The sequence below is a fragment of the Hydra vulgaris genome, chromosome 06 (assembly GCF_038396675.1).
Source record: "Hydra vulgaris chromosome 06, alternate assembly HydraT2T_AEP".
Classification (NCBI taxonomy): Eukaryota; Metazoa; Cnidaria; class Hydrozoa; order Anthoathecata; family Hydridae; genus Hydra; species Hydra vulgaris.
This window is the reverse complement of record NC_088925.1, coordinates 10673028-10689457: the sequence shown is the minus strand read 5'-3', so window position 1 is coordinate 10689457 and position 16430 is coordinate 10673028. Positions and strand designations below refer to the sequence as shown.

At 26.8% G+C, this 16430-nt stretch overlaps 1 protein-coding gene across 4 annotated transcripts in view; it reads left to right on the top strand.

Moving 5' to 3' along the window:
- Nucleotides 1–5656: 5656 nt before the first annotated feature.
- Nucleotides 5657–16430, top strand: part of LOC100208404 (pleckstrin homology domain-containing family G member 5) — a 48686-nt gene continuing 37912 nt past the window's right edge. Inside the window, exon 1 of one of the 4 annotated variants that reach the window (XM_065799200.1) lies at nucleotides 5657–5787. The gene's annotated coding sequence lies outside the window, so the exon portion shown is untranslated. Of the gene's footprint in view, nucleotides 5788–15746; nucleotides 16011–16430 lie in introns of those variants that run through there. The other 3 variants (XM_065799199.1, XM_065799202.1, XM_065799198.1) reach the window with 3 other exon arrangements.

The following is a 16430-nucleotide window of genomic DNA, read 5'->3' as shown; positions in this document are numbered from 1 at the left end:
CACACTTTAAAATTTAAAATTATGTGGTCGATTGTGAAGAAAAGTGTCTTCATGTTATTTTATCATACAGATGAAATAACATCTAGCTTTTTTTTTTTTTTTCAGTAAATTTTTCTTACTTTCAATTTTCAAAAATTTAAAGTAAAAGAGTTAACAAAAGTGCAAATCACAATATTTAAACAACCAGATTCCAACCACATATTAAAATCAGGCCGGAAGCAAGCTTTTTGTTTTTGTTTGAGAATTTAACTTTAGGTAACGACATGAAGCAAACTCCAAACATTTATATATTCATTTTTAAAGCTTTACAAAAGTATCGCGATACTCGGACTCTGTTAACAAATAACCCCTAAAATGTTAACTTCCTTTGCATACCATTAGTGTAAGAGCGATGAGTTATAACATTTAGATATACATTTTTTTTAACATTTTAAACTAAACTTAAGTGCATTAACAAGTCTCTAATGTCATGCAATAATCTCTTAGTGTTCAAAAACTATGACCATATAAATTTTGAGCAACCTCCCCAATTATTTGAGGGATTGAAAATATTATCTTTAATTAAGTTATAAGTATGTCTGACAATCATTTTCTGTTCCTCATTCAAAAGTTCGGAGCAAAAGTTAATTTAACTCTTTGTTCGTGAATAAGTAATCAAATGACGCAGACTTTAAATTTGTCGAAGAATAACCAAGAAAATTAAGTTTTTATAAGTGACTTTAGTCTACAAGATCATTTGTATTTTTATTATAATGTTGTTCAAATTATTCTTATTTTTATTATTATTAATTTGATAATTATCAAATTAATTTCTTTTTTAATAATAATTTTTTTTAGATATTTAAAAAAAATATTAATTAATTAGTTTTTTTTTTCAAATTTAATTTCCTCATTTGATTTTTTTTATTACATTAAGACATTCTTTAATGCAATAGCTGATTTTTTATTTTTCTAAATTTGCCGTTTCAAATTATTAATTTTCATTTGTAAAATATACGAATAACGGGGGCAAGAAGAAGACAAAAATAGTCTTATTGCCAAGCCCCTAAATATACGTACATAATAAAGTCTTTAATGACTTTAGTATGTACATATTAAAAACTTGCCATTAAAAATTGATGATCATGCATTTTTCTGAAGTTTGAGTTTTATAATCTTATTTTAGTTGACAATTATAGTTTTGTATTTTTTGGGAATATACCTAAAAAATTAACATAAGTAGCTGAAATACCAAGTTCTCCTGTTTTAGTATGTTATTTTAGAAAAAGAGAAAAACATTTTCCTAAAATAATATACTGAAACAGAAGAAATATTACAGAAATTTTGAATAATTTTTTTTTTTTAACACATAAACAAAATGGTTTAAAAAAAATATTATCCGTGAAAATATAAATTAAACAAAATACAAGATTTAATTTTAAATTGATTTAAATACTAATATTGAGTGGTATTTTACAACGTCAAAAGCAAACCGATTAGAATTACTTAATCAACAGCATCTTTAACTAATAGTAATATTAATAGTTACGTACAAATGAGGTCTTTTAATGTGTTGTTAAAAACCATATTAAACTCATTTAAAGACTTTATGGTAACCAATAATATAACGATGTCTAATTGCGTAAATTTTGAGATGTAATAGGCCGGGTGAATGAAAAAAAGCAATTGCTTTTACTCAGTAATTAGTCAACTTTACGTGAATAAAAATTTCAGCAATTTTGCTTAAGTTTTTATTCACGTAAAGCTGAGCAATTACTGAGTAAACTGCTTAACTTTACGCGAATAAAAACTAGTGCAAAACTTCTGAAGTTTTTATTCACGTAAAACTGACCAATTACTGAATTAAGCAATTGCTTTTTTTTATACACGTGGCCTATGATTAATATAATTATGAAAAACCAATGATTTTGGTTAGCAAATATACTTTCGGTAAATAAAACATACTTAAGTGCCAAACTTAAGTATGTTCTTGTTTATATTAGCAACCAGACAATCTCTAATGGACTTATTATAAAAGGACAAAAATAGACTTCGACAAAGCACTAATTGCAACAATTTTAATTACAACTATCAAAAATGAATTGTCTATAAAAAATGTTTGTCTTTTTAGACAATCATTTTGAAAACGGACGCTAAATGAACAATCTCGATTTTTTAATGAGGTATAGAAGATCTATTTAATATATAATTTGGACTTATAACGAGTAATTAAATTTTCACTGCAGCATCGTTTCAAAAACTGAAAACGAGCACAAAATTAAAAATACAATTTTTCTAACAGAAGTTCATTTTTTAATTTTTTGTCCAGCGTGTGCTGTTGATTAAAAAGTTAATGTCTATTTAAAAACCTCAAAATGGACTATTTTGTGCTCAATTGAAGTTCATTAATTACTCAGTTCAGTTGTTTTTCAATTCTCAGTGAATATGCGTGAAAATTTATTTTTTGTTTCTAAGGGATTTTTTGGGTAATTTAGATTTTATTGGCAAAAATCAATATTTCTGGTTTTATGAAATCAAGTAAATTTAGACAAAATCATAGACACCAAATAGACAAAAAATTATGCTTTGTAGACTTATGAAGTGAAAATTATTTTTTAACCGAGCAATCTTAGGACACCATCAAAAATTTGATAGACACAACAAGGACAAAAAATTAAACATTTGTTGTGTCCATTACAACATACAGAATTGTCTATGTCTGTGTTGTAAGTCTATCCATTGACTAGTCTGGTTACTAGTTTATATCACATTAGAATGTTTAGGAAAATGTTGAAACAACCACCTTATTTGGTTTGGGTGTAAACTTTATACAATCATAACCTTTGAACTTTTAGAGTCAAAAGATATTCTTGAGCAGTTGAACTTTTTTCATATCAAAGTGGCCAAAAACATTTACAAAAATAAAGCGTCCTCTTAAAAAGTTCGAGGCTCCTTAATCTTTAGGGTATGGTGTTATAGCCCCTATAATTCAGGACAGGTTTAAACTTTCTCTCCTTAGTTTTTAAATAATAAATGCATTTAAGCAAAAAACTTTTTAAAAAGAACTAACTATTATGCCGTTTATTTTTCTTTCAAATAAATTACTCATTCTGAGTCTCCCATGGGTATATGCACCTTCTGCTAACTGCCTTGTTTCAGCTCTGTCTAAATTTGAGACCTTTCGAATGGTTGGCCAGAGAGTGAATATTTTTGAGACGGTTTGATTCAGAGAATAGTTATTATAGCTAAAACTATTATGGACCGGAACCAGAGAGGGTTTTAATCATGGGCAGAAACTTATTATTGATATTTACAAATTTTACAGGGAAGAAATACCTAAAACCGTGCAAATCAAAATGTTGCGGCAAAATAAATGTTAGTGACTTAAAGTTTTACTTTTTTACATTACTTTTGTACAAGATCCTGTCAAAGTTATTGTAAAATAAGTAAATTTACTTTATATAAATTCCTTTTAATTTACTTTACAAATTATATAAAATGTAAGCTTATGTAACTTAAATTTTATTTTATATAATTTATTTTTAATAAAGATTTGTTATTACTTTTAAAATAAAAAATTCCTACAAAAAAAATATTATTTTATTTGCAAATTTAATTTACATTTGGTAGCATATTAATTTTATGTAAAAGTAAATTTCTTTTTGATGAAATCTTCTTTTACATAACTTACTTTTAAAAGTAAAAAAACTTATATCATAAAGTAAAACTCGTTTCAAAAAAATTAATTATTGATACGGAAATGTAAATTTACATGAAACGTTTTAAAATTACTTTATGCAATTTACTTTTTGATAAAAATTAACTCGTGTAAATAAAAATAATGTTAGTAAAAGAGCCATCACTGTTTTTAACCTTTTAAAAAAACTTGCGGGTAGAGAGGTGGAAAGGCCCGCTCTTTTTTTTTGAGGGTTTTTTTTTTCTATAAGTATTTTCCAATGATTTTAATTTTAGCTTAAATATGACAAATTATCTTTAATTTAAGGTAATATTTTGGTATTTGACCTGTCACTCTCCTTTTTGGAAAAAAAAAGCTACAAAATCAAACTTCTTTGAACTACTGGTCAAAATTGTATGAAGTTTTAGACTTAAATACTTTAATATATTTATTTTTTGAAAATAATATTAGCTTTGTGCAAATATGGAAAAAATAATTTCGGCCACCTTTTTAAATGGAACCGTCCAACTGTGCACCGCTACGTAACACTTGGAAGGGCAAAGATATTGGATTTTGTTTTGAATCGTTATTGGTAGAGAAAGGCAACTGTTACTGTTATATAAAGCTGGAAAAAAAAAATCCACATACATACAGCTTTAATAAATTCACATACATTCAGTTTTATATAAAAATTCAGACTTTTGTTAGCGACGCTTTAATGAATATTCATTTATTTATTTTTATAGGCACTTCAATTAGCGCGCAAGCTCTATATTTTCCTTTTTGCTTTGATTTCAAAAACTTTTAAATTTTTTTTTTTTTTTTTTACTTTAAAAATATAATTTAACTAAATATTAATTGTCTTCTCCGGTTGGTTAAAAAGTCACGAGCTATTTTTTTATTATTTTAATTACCCAATTGGCACGAGGCGTAAAAAAGACGTCTTTTAATTGACTTTTAAACGTTTTGAATGTCTTGAACGTCTTTTGAACCGTTTGTGCGTCTTTAGAATGTTCAAAAGAGGTCTTTTTTAGGTACCGTGCCCACTGGGTATATGCATAAATATAATTATATGTATATATACCGAAAAGTATTTAAAAACAAATATAAATTACCGGTGAAAAAAGAACAGTACGTTAATCGTTTCCGTAGAAACTATATATCTTGTACAATATTTATAGAATTTAAAAAAAAATATGCTAACGATGTTTACCAAATTTGATATACTTGTATTTTTTTTAAATACTTTATGATATTTATATATTTATGCACAAATTTTTTTTTTTTAATATATGAATAAAAAAATATATGAATAAATGTATAATTAATACGTAAACACTATCAAGATGTATTAATACAGTTAATACATCTTGATAGTGTTTACGTAGCGTTTTGAAATTTATATTTCCTCGTATCTATGAAACTCGTGAAAACTATTTTTTCAAAATGTTTTTTGTTACTTAACATATTATTTTTATATTTTAAAATCAGTATAAATAACAATAAACTTGATTTTATTTGTAGTTTTAAAAACTAAGTACAAGAAAGAATTTCACGCATCTTCTTTTGTTAACTTTTAATGGTCTTAACTAATTAAACGGGTATGCAAACAGAGTAACTATGACAGCTACTAAAATTAGTGGTAGGTTAGATAATTTTTAGCACGCTTAGATTAATTTTTAGAGATTCCGTAACAATTGAAATTTGACTCTGCTTTTTGATATTTGTAGAAATGATTTTTTGACTATGTTTGTTCTAAACATTAACTTTATTATATCAATTTATTTGGTTTAGCAGATGTACAAAAAGGCAATGCATGTATACATACATACATGCATATATATATATATATATATATATATATATATATATATATATATATATATATATATATATATATATATATATATATATATATATATATATATATATATATATATATATATATATATATATATGTATATATATATATATATATATATATATGTATGTATGTATATATAATATAGTCTTTTGCACATAAATCAATTAATTACATAAATGGTATCTTGTTAATTACAAATAATATTAATAAAACTACTGTTTTTGTGTTTTTGGTTTGATAAAAATTATTAAACATTGCTTCCAAGAAGGTAAATATACATTTTTCTTATTAAATTTTGTTATAACATTTTCAACTAATTTCTTGATTTTATCGAGTTAAATCGATGCAAATAGTTGAAACTTTTTTAATATTTTAGAAATTAAATCATTTTTGTTCCTTCTTAAAATTTAAATGTTCCATTTTAATCTTTTTTTTTTTTCTTGCTTTTTAAGTGCTGCGAAGAAAATTTCTTATCTGGAATTTAAAAAATTTAATGGAGTTTAAAGAATTCAAAAAATCCCGTTTGAATTGAGAAATAAGTTCGTATTTAATATTTTTATAATAAATTAGGTAAGTCTTTTTAAAAATAAAAAGATGATTAAATTATGTCTCAGACGCGTTCGTGGAAAGCTGCCGAACAGAAATCTTTTTTCAGAATAAAGCGAGCGTCATTTACAAAGAAATGTCACTGATTGATAAGCGGGAAAGATACCGTTTTTATATAAAATTAACTTGTTTTTTTTTTCCAAAGAACTTTTAATGGATTTAGTTTTACAATGGTATACATTTAGCGATAATATCGTGTTGCTTTAGCAATAACATTCATTCGATTATATATGTATTTTCATGTCGAAGTCAACAGCACTACATTTATGTCTGTTGACTTCGACGTGACTTTAAAGTTGTAAAATTGTAATTTAAAGCACTACATTTATGGTGTCTTTAAAGCCTGTTTGGCTTGGCATATTTTATCCATGACAGTTGTCTTAACCTTTAAGGTCAAACAGAATTACTAATTGCGTCTAATATCAAAAAAATATCAGACGCAATTACCTTATTTTTATAGTTTTTATTTTTGATTTGATAAAAGAGTGAATTATTGAAGGTTATGCGTTTTTTTAATGATTTTTTGCGTTACACTTTAAATACCATAAGACCAAACACAATCAACAAGTATTCGAAAAGGCGTAAGCCACGATCTTGCTAAAATTTAGAAGTATAATTCTTTTTTTTTTTTACTTTGACGTAGAAGCAAATCTGTCTATTTTAAATGTTCGTGAAAATCATGCGCATTTAAAAATCCGTGGTCAGATTTATTTGCCTTTTATCAGTTTAACACAAATATCTTACCGAAAATATTCGAGTAACAACTATGTTCAACCCAAAACTGTATATTAGGCAGCCGTATTTTTTAAAAAAAATTTCTTGTTAAAAGATATTTATTTTTTATTTATTTGCTTTTTAAGCGCCTCTAAGGAAGTTATTTTATCTGGAATTTAAAAAATTCCCTTTGAATTTAGAACTAAGTTCATATTTAATATTTTTAGAATAAATTAGATAAGACTTAAAAATCCAAAAATGATTAAATTATGTTTTCGAACCATTCGTGTAAAGTAGCCAAACAGGAGTTTTTTTTTTCAGAATAAAGCTAGCGTTATATATTATCCTAAAACTTTTAATTTTGATTATATAGGGTCATTTCGGATAAAGCGAGCCAATAAAACTAAAATCAGTGTGTATTAATAACTATGTGAGATATCTTAATACTTCTTGTACTAGAAAACTCTATAACAGATACCTAAACTATGATATAATGTAAAGTGAGCCACACTAATATAAAGTGAGCCAAGTAAACTATATATGATACATAGGAAAGGCTCGCTTTATATTAACAAATTTATAAAGTGAGCCACCATTATTGGTAAAGCGAGCCAATAGCTTATATGATTATTCTAAAGTGAGCCATTTAGCTTTTATTTCAGACAAAAATTTACAAAATTGGAAGTATTATTACAAATAATATTTACTATATTAATATTAACTTTATTACCTACGATATAGTAAACTGGTATTAAAAGTTTGCAAACATTAACCTCAAATGCATACGATGCAAAAAATTTAAAGAACAAAAGCAATATAAAAATGTCAGCGACTAGTCTAATAAAAATAATACTGCTAAAGCTGCAGATAAATGAGTAGTATGGCTTGGTAATGCAAATACATGAATATTGTTTGCTTTCATTAGGTTTAAAAATTCAAGGTTAAACACATGTGAATAGTGATTGTCCATAATTAAAAGATGAGGTCGACCGTTTAATAGTCCTAATCGTTGTAAATTGTTGACAAATAACTGTCCAAATTCCACAAACAAGTCTTTATTTATCCAGCCACTATCACTTGCTTTTACAATAGCACCAAAAGGAGCACCATCTTTCCAGCCTTTGCCAACAGTTTTTCCTTTATGAATGATCATAGGTGGAAACCAGTATAGATCCCTGAAACCAGTAATAACCGGCAATTTTTTTTGATTCTGAAAATCCTTTTATTCCTTTAGCATAAGAATAAGCATATGCAATTTCTCGAATATCTTTGCGCGACAAAGGAAACCCTGCTCGTGCCATTTTTCTTACAGTCTCTGCTAATTCTTCTTCACTTTGTTGTGAAAGAATTGTTGGTCTCCCAGAAGCACTTTCCACTTTGCTCACTTTTCCTGACAATCTCCTCCTCAAAGTTTCATATGGCACATTCTACGCTCTCGCTATCAGCCGTATTGACAACCGTTCAGTTGAAGTTTTTCTTCTTGTTTTCTGTATTCTTCCATAGCACCAGCCATATTTCCTTTTTGCCATAAATTTAGTTTTGTGCCTGCATGACTTTGAGGCCTCGGCAGTTTTTTTGGACTTCGATGTTTTCCTCGAATTGCCTGTACCTGCTCGGACAATTTTTGTTTTCCTTGAGATTTTCGGCTTCTTCGGGCCGTGATCGGTTGATAACGTACCATTCTGTAAAAATATCATAAAAAATTCCAATAAATTAACAATTCATGTGGGTCAAAAAGCAAAAAAATTTATAATATTTTTTACATTTATTTATTATTGGAATTTTTGGAAAAGTGAGCCAATGGCTCGGTTTACCTGAATGCCCTTGGCTCGGTTTATCTAACAGTTATGCAAAACCGAGCCAGGTTGAAAATTCGATTTAAAAACTTTATCATCGCTCAAATACATATCAACACTGTATTTTTTGAAATAGTTTCTCATATTACTAATATTACAATCATATTTACTATAAATAGTGTCAAATATTAAATACTCACTTTTCTTAATTGAAGCTAAACAAAATATAAGGTCTTAAAGCGAAAAAACGTTTTGTTACTACTCGAATGATTATAATTATACCACCGCGAAAATAATTGCTTAGCAGCTGTTTTTAAAATATTCATTAGACTTTAAAATGAATAACTAATATTAAATAAATTGTTATAAATCGAAAGCATAATTTGATTTCGTAAAATTGCAATATTTAGGCGACCGGCTCGCTTTATCCGATGGCTCGCTTTATCCGAAATGACCCTATCTTTTGACTAAAATATTTGATTATATATAATCAAAATTAAAGTTTATAAGATAATTTGACACTTCATACACATGTTACTTTATATGTAAGAGTTCATCAAATATGATACTTCATACATATGTTACTTTATATGAAAGAGTTCGTCAAATGAAATCAAATTATTTATGATAATATAAAATTGAAAAGAATTAAAAATTCAAAAAATGATAAGAAATGAAAGTTAAAAAAAAAAAACATACAAATTTATTTAGTATTATTATTTTATTATGTTTTCATTTTTATTTTTAGCTACAATGCATTTATATAAGCAGGGTTTTCCCGAAAAGAACTTAAAGGCGGTGGAAGGAAGGTGGTGACGCATCTGTTTTTTTTGCCGATTAACAGCTAAAAAATAGTCCTCATTCGCTGACATTTCCCAACTGCCGACTTAAGCTCTAAACTTACCGTCTACAAGTCTAAATTTGCCGACCTATTTTTCAATAGGGTTTTCGAGGGGGGTTGTGCATCTCCTGCTCCTCGAGACGGCCCTAAATATAAGTGTGTGTGTCTTTGTGTGTGTTGTGTGTGTGCTTGTAGACGATCATGATTGCCTTAATGATGTCACAATTACCTTAAGCTTCTACTAGCAATCTTCTTGGCTGACGCATATTTGAAATTATTAAGCATCCATTTATATGGTTGTACAAGCTACATACGAATACAAGACATATAATAACGGGTCATAAAATTGAGGTTCATTTTATTGCATACAACACAGTCATACACCACCCAGTTCATTATTCAGTAGACGATAAAAAACTAACGTTGATATACTGCATTAAACCTTTTCCCTGTACATCAGATGACACTCTTCTATAAGAACCAAGCAATTATATGCGTCGTTTATCACCAGACAATGTTTTTATTGACTCTCTTTGGAACATCGGTTAGGAAGGAGGCGTGAACTTCCAATTAAATGCTTATCTGCGGTGCTCTGTGATAAAACCGTAAGGACTTCTTGGGAAACCTAAATAAAATTTATATTATATATATATTCTTTAGCACATTTACGCCATCATTTTATTATTGACAGCTTCAATAGCTAATTTGATATTGCTTGCATTCGAACTTTTACAAAAGTTAATTTGATATTTTCAATATATTTTCAAGAGAAATTTAATGCTGGTTTTAAAAAATTAGAAAACTGAATAAGGCATTATCTCACCTATCCCACAAAGATTGATTTGTAGGGTAAGTGCTATTAGTTTATTTAATCTATTTAATTACAAGAAACTCTGTCTGAGTGTACAAAATGTAAAAAAAAAAAAAATTACAAATAAAATTGTGTAAAAGGATTGTAATTTATGGAAAGCGCAATTTTTCAATCACAATCATTCATCCAAATTGATTAAAAAAATATCACAAATATAATAAAGAATAGGCTATTCGGTTCTAAAAAATGTTAAACCTAAAATTTTTTAGTTTTTTTGCTGGCAATATAATATTGTAATGTTAACAAATATTTAATTTTGAAGAAAAAAATTTTGATCAAAGTAGAAAACAAATATTTTGTCTGTTTTTTGATGATTTTCTAGGATTTCTTTTCTTGTGTTGGGAAATCAATTGTAAAGAGGGTTGCATCATTTCTTAGTTTCTTTTACGAACTTCAAGAACTTTCTTTATAACAGCCAAAAGTGAAATGTTTACTACAAACTTTAGACTGCTAGAAATAAAACTAAAAATAAAAACTAGAAATAAAACTCTGCATAACTGTATCCATTTTTCCCTAAATTCCACATCTTTTGGAAAACTGTCAACAAAAAAAGTATTTAATAATTACGTTAAAACAATGTACAACTCATGTACGAAATATAAATATCTTTTTTAAGTATAATTTTTAGTTATTTATCAAGATTAGAGTCTACTGATTTTTTAATCCACAAATCATTTTCTGAAAAAAGTAAATATTTCCTGGTTTTGTAAATAATTCCCATTAAGTTATCAGGAATTTTTGCAATTGGCGATGAAGCCAATGAATTTTTTGTGTAATTTTTTGTTGCTTTTTTTAGGTTATAACATCTGATGATTGCTAATGCATGAAACTTTAGTTTATGTTATCAAGTATATTTAACCAGTTATTTAATTATCAAATAATAAAAGAAAACTGATTATGATTATTTTAAAAATACTATTGACCGTAGTAACAGTTACAGTTAACAGTGTAGTATATATATATTTAATATAGTATTTCTTTAGAGTAAAAAGCAACTTGGAGAGTTTTATGACATTGTAGTACAATACTATTATTATCATAATGTAATTGTTTAAAGCCACCACATTATTTAGCAACCTATAAGACGGTCTGTGTCTGCACTATTGACTTTAGTCAATACAATTATGGTAGCAGGGTTATCGGCTACAACTTCCAAAATTGGAACTGGTCCTCATTGGGTGTTATAATTTTGTTTAACGTCAGCAGAATTGCTAGATCCCGTTGAGCATTATTAGAACCAAAGTCGTTTAAACCAGAAGTCTTACAACTGTTACTCTTTGCCTGTCGTTATCTCTGTTTTTCAATTTTTTTTGTGGTCCGTGCACAAAAAGTCATAACCTTTATGAAGACTGCTTCTCTTTTTTTTTTTTGCTGCATTAATTTGCTGGTTTTTGATTTTCAACCAGGTTGAGCAGACTGTTTGAATAGTAGTGCATTAAACAGTTTTTTTATGTTTTAGATAACACGTTCAAGTGTAAAAAACTCAAGATCCAATAGATATTATGAGGTATACCCCGTGTTTAAGCTTCATCAGACTGCACAGTAGCTGTAGAAGTTCTGTAACTCTGAAGTTAGCTGCATGAAGCAGGCCATTGCGGCCAGTGGTTAACAAACCAAACTTCCAGATATTTGACGACTGCAAAGACGCACCTCTTACGAAGGTCGCAAAACACCCAGAATTTAAGTAAGTAATTAACTTTTGACATCTTTTTTGCATATTGCATAACACCTTGTGCCATGAAGTTAGTTCTACCTGCACAATTAGGTGAAGCAAGATAGATGATAGACAGAAGAGTTCACAATAATTGTTTTACACAAACTTATTCACTAATCCAATGCTTAAACTACAGATAACACTTGATATTTTTCTGTTCCACCTACCATCTTGCAATTTGCTGACAGACACCATAAATATTGTTACTATTTGAAGGCAGTCAATAATAATTTTTTTTATAAAAACTCCATTAACTTCTTGCTATACATAATACTGAGGCTGATGATGTCAGGTCTTAAAATGTTAACGATTTTAACATTAAAGAAAGTGGGTTTTTTTGCAAAATAAGCGCAAAAATGCACTTATGTTTTGTTTTGCTTTTTCTTGCACTTTGGTGCATTTTTGCATTCGTTGGACTCATTTTAATGCAATCAAATGGAACAACTAAGGTGTAATCCCTTTTATTTTTTTTCTCTTTATTTCATGGTAAAATACAGAACAAGCATGGTGAATAACCTATGTTTTGCTTTTTTACATAGCGTTTACACTTTTATAGGCGCCTAATGTAACCAACTAATTTGAATATATAAACAAAACTAATTCAACGTTTTTGTTTGGAATTTTGGATCGGAATTTTTTTGAGACCAAAACAAGTTTTGACCCCCAAACAATTCCAATCAATTTGTTAAAAAACACTTGTCTTTTGTTTAAAAACTTCTACGAAATTGTTAATAGACTCTTACCTATATCTTAAAAGACAATTTTGTTGATGTTATTTTTTGAACTCCTTATACAATCTCTATTACAATAGCACTTAAAGGAAGCAGCATTAGCTAATTCTTCACTCGAGCGTTATTTAAGTTGAAAAAATGTGCAATAAATGAAAAAATGTCAGTTTTTTTTTTAACTATTTAGTTTGGATATGTTTAACTTAGCTATAGAGTTTGCATACGCGACGAGATTATGTTGTGTTTACTTACTTTACAGATTACATAGAGTTTACATACGAGTTACAAGTATTAAATTACTAAAGTCAAAAACTAAAAAGCTCGATATTGAACTCATTTACGAGTGTGGCAAAAAAAAAAAAAAAAATTATGTAAAAAAGTTATAAATAGTTTGCATAGTTTTTTGATTGAAATTTATAACATCCTATAAGCTTTATTTACATACTTTAAAATAAGACGTAAAATAATTGGCAATGCATTTTATAGTTTGTTTTGTTTGGATAAAAAATTTAAATCTATATTATGTTTAAACACCGTTTGATTAGAGTTTTGTCATTCATTAAAAATATTTACATCAATATTTGCAAGTATATTATATGCGTTGACAGAAAAATTACTACAATCATAATAAACTGTTATGACTACCACTAAGTACAATGCCCGTTGTGTTGCTTTTACTATAAATAATATAGGTTCTTTGCTGCAAATAAATTAAATACATTAATGTCATACAAAATAACTATTTAATAAATGCAAACATTATAATAAATGATGATGAATTTAAAAAGTAGGGGAGACCGGGGCTAGTTGGCTCGGTTTTTACTCTATGAGCTCTGAAGCCCTAACAGTACATTTTTTTGAAAATATTAAAGTGGAGTCTTAAAGAGTATGAATTTGGGTAACTTATAAAATTTGCATTCATTTACAATAAAAGATTCTCACCCCGCCACGGGGTAGGTTGGTGCAAACTATAAAAATGATTATTAATGTACTATTAAGTGCAAAATTAATAGAAATGTTTTTACTATTAATTTTAGCAAGAAATTTATCCCAAAATTTAATTTTGTTTTAGCCGTTGCTAAATATTAGTCCGTATAACAGCCAAAACAGTAGCCCACTTTGTATCTGTGAAAAAAAAACTTGAAAAAATTTTTTTTAAATTTTTTTGTAAGAATAAATTTTTTCAATAATGTTAAAAATTAAAAAAAAAATTAATTTTATAAAAGTATTTTTTTTTTCCATAGTAAATTTTACGAGTCAACTTTTTTCAATAAACAGTCTATAGATCCTGGAAAACAGCAACTTTGAAAACAAGTCTAACTGGATTTAGTAAACCAGTGACTGGAACTTTTAAAATAATTTTTTCCTTCATACGACTAACTATTTTCTTTGTAAAGTAAAAAGGAAGCGATGTTCCAAAAGTTACGCTTTTGTCCAAAAAACGCATAAATCTTAATATCTCCCATGCTCATGCGCGAGTCCTGACAATACTTAAGTGAATGATGAAATGGTCAATTAGGAAGGTTCTGTGTAATTTTTGTTTCTGATAAAAGGCTCTGCGGCCAACTAGACCCGGTCTCCCCTATTCTGTTTAAGATAAGAATTTTTTGGTTGAATTTAAAATTCAGCCTTTTAATCATTTATTTTTATTTAGGGCTGAAAGTTAGTATTGAATAAATAAATATAAGAATTTCAGAAATATAAATAAATGAAATATATAAAAATAGCTTTTTAAATGCCATCGTTTTCTCTTCTTTTTTTTTTCTTCACATTATTAGATTAAAAAATAAATATTTTTCAAAATGAATTAAAATAAAAAAAACTATCCATTTAAAATAATGCATTTACAAAGTTGCAAATTTTAGTAGGTTTAGGATAAAAATCTGAGCATATAAAACAAAAGCAGAGAAGGAACAATTTGGCGAAGATTTAACACAAATATCAGTTTGTGCCTTGTTAAAGGTCTCGGCTGAAACTTGAAGGCATTGTTTTCATAATATTGAATACATTTAAACTTATTCTACTCTAAAAATAGAAAATTTCCGATATAAATATTTTTAGGGAAACTCTCCTTTCCTACTTTAACGTCAACTATAAGTATCGAAAAATCAATTAAATAATAATTTCACAATTAAACACGTTTTCACTAAAAACACACTTTCACATTATATTTCACATAATATATATATATATATATATAAATATATATATATATATATATATATATATATATATATATATATATATATATATATATAGTATATATATATATATATATATATATATATATATATATATATATATATATATATATATATATATATATTATATATACATATATATATATATTATATATATATTTATGTATTATGTATTTTTATGTATTACATACATACATTTATGTATTATATATTTGCATGTCTATTCAGAGCTGTCCCGAGGGGGAGGTGGGCGTTGGGGGTGTCAAACCTCCTAAAAACTTTTATTTAAAAAATAGTCGGCAAATTTGGATCTTTATCTGGTTGTTGGCAAATGTCAACCGACGAGGTTCTTTTTGCTTTTTACTTATTTTAAAGTCTTAGAAGGCAAAACCGCTTTATTTCACCCCTCCCTTAAAAATCTCTTAGTGACGGCCCTATATATATATATATATATATATATATATATATATATATATATATATATATATATATATATATATATATATATATATATATATATATATATATATATATATATATATATATATATATATATATATATATATATATATATATATACACACACACACATATATATATATATATATATATATATATATATATATATATATATACACGCAATTTCAATAATTCATGAAGTTATATTAATTGGTTATGTTTCTCAAAGAGATTTATTATGAAAGAAACCGCTTTTTGCACTAAAGTGTCGACTGTTTTTAAATAAGTATTTGAAGAGAAAATAAACGTAAAAAAATTAAAGGATAGCTCACATACTTACAACTAAAAATCTTGTTATAAGAAAAATTAGAAGTGTTTTCATTAATAAAAAACAACATGATTTGTAATCATACAATCAGATTATATCAGAAGTCGAGATGCTGAGTTCAAAGTAAGCACCCTTGGTTGTACAAAAAGCGCAAACAAATAAACCTTGTAAACTTTCATTGTTCTGGGTATGTTAAGATATTACATAGTGCAAGAATGTTTGGGTAGTCAAAGGTTTGTATTGAATAATGGTTTACTCCACCATAATTAAAGATTTTAGTGAGTATTATACTAACTTTAAAAAGCATTTTTCTAAAACAGCTTTATTTGAACCACAAATTTTATATTTATCTACATACTAAAATTGTATGCAACGAAGTGACCTCCATGTTTAACGTCAAAAAAAAAAAAATAGTTTGACGTAAACAACTAAGTTAAAAGAACGAGTTAACTTGATTTATTAAATATGTAAAAGCGTTTAAAAAAAAGTCGTTCAAAAAAAAAAATTATTTTTATGTAATTATAAATCTATATTCTTTATTACCTTCTCCACAATACAAATAATTTTTTAAGACGATAGTATTAATTTATACTTATGCAGATTTAGGCGAGAGCTATGCAAAAGTTTGTAAAAATTTAGTTATACATTTTTTA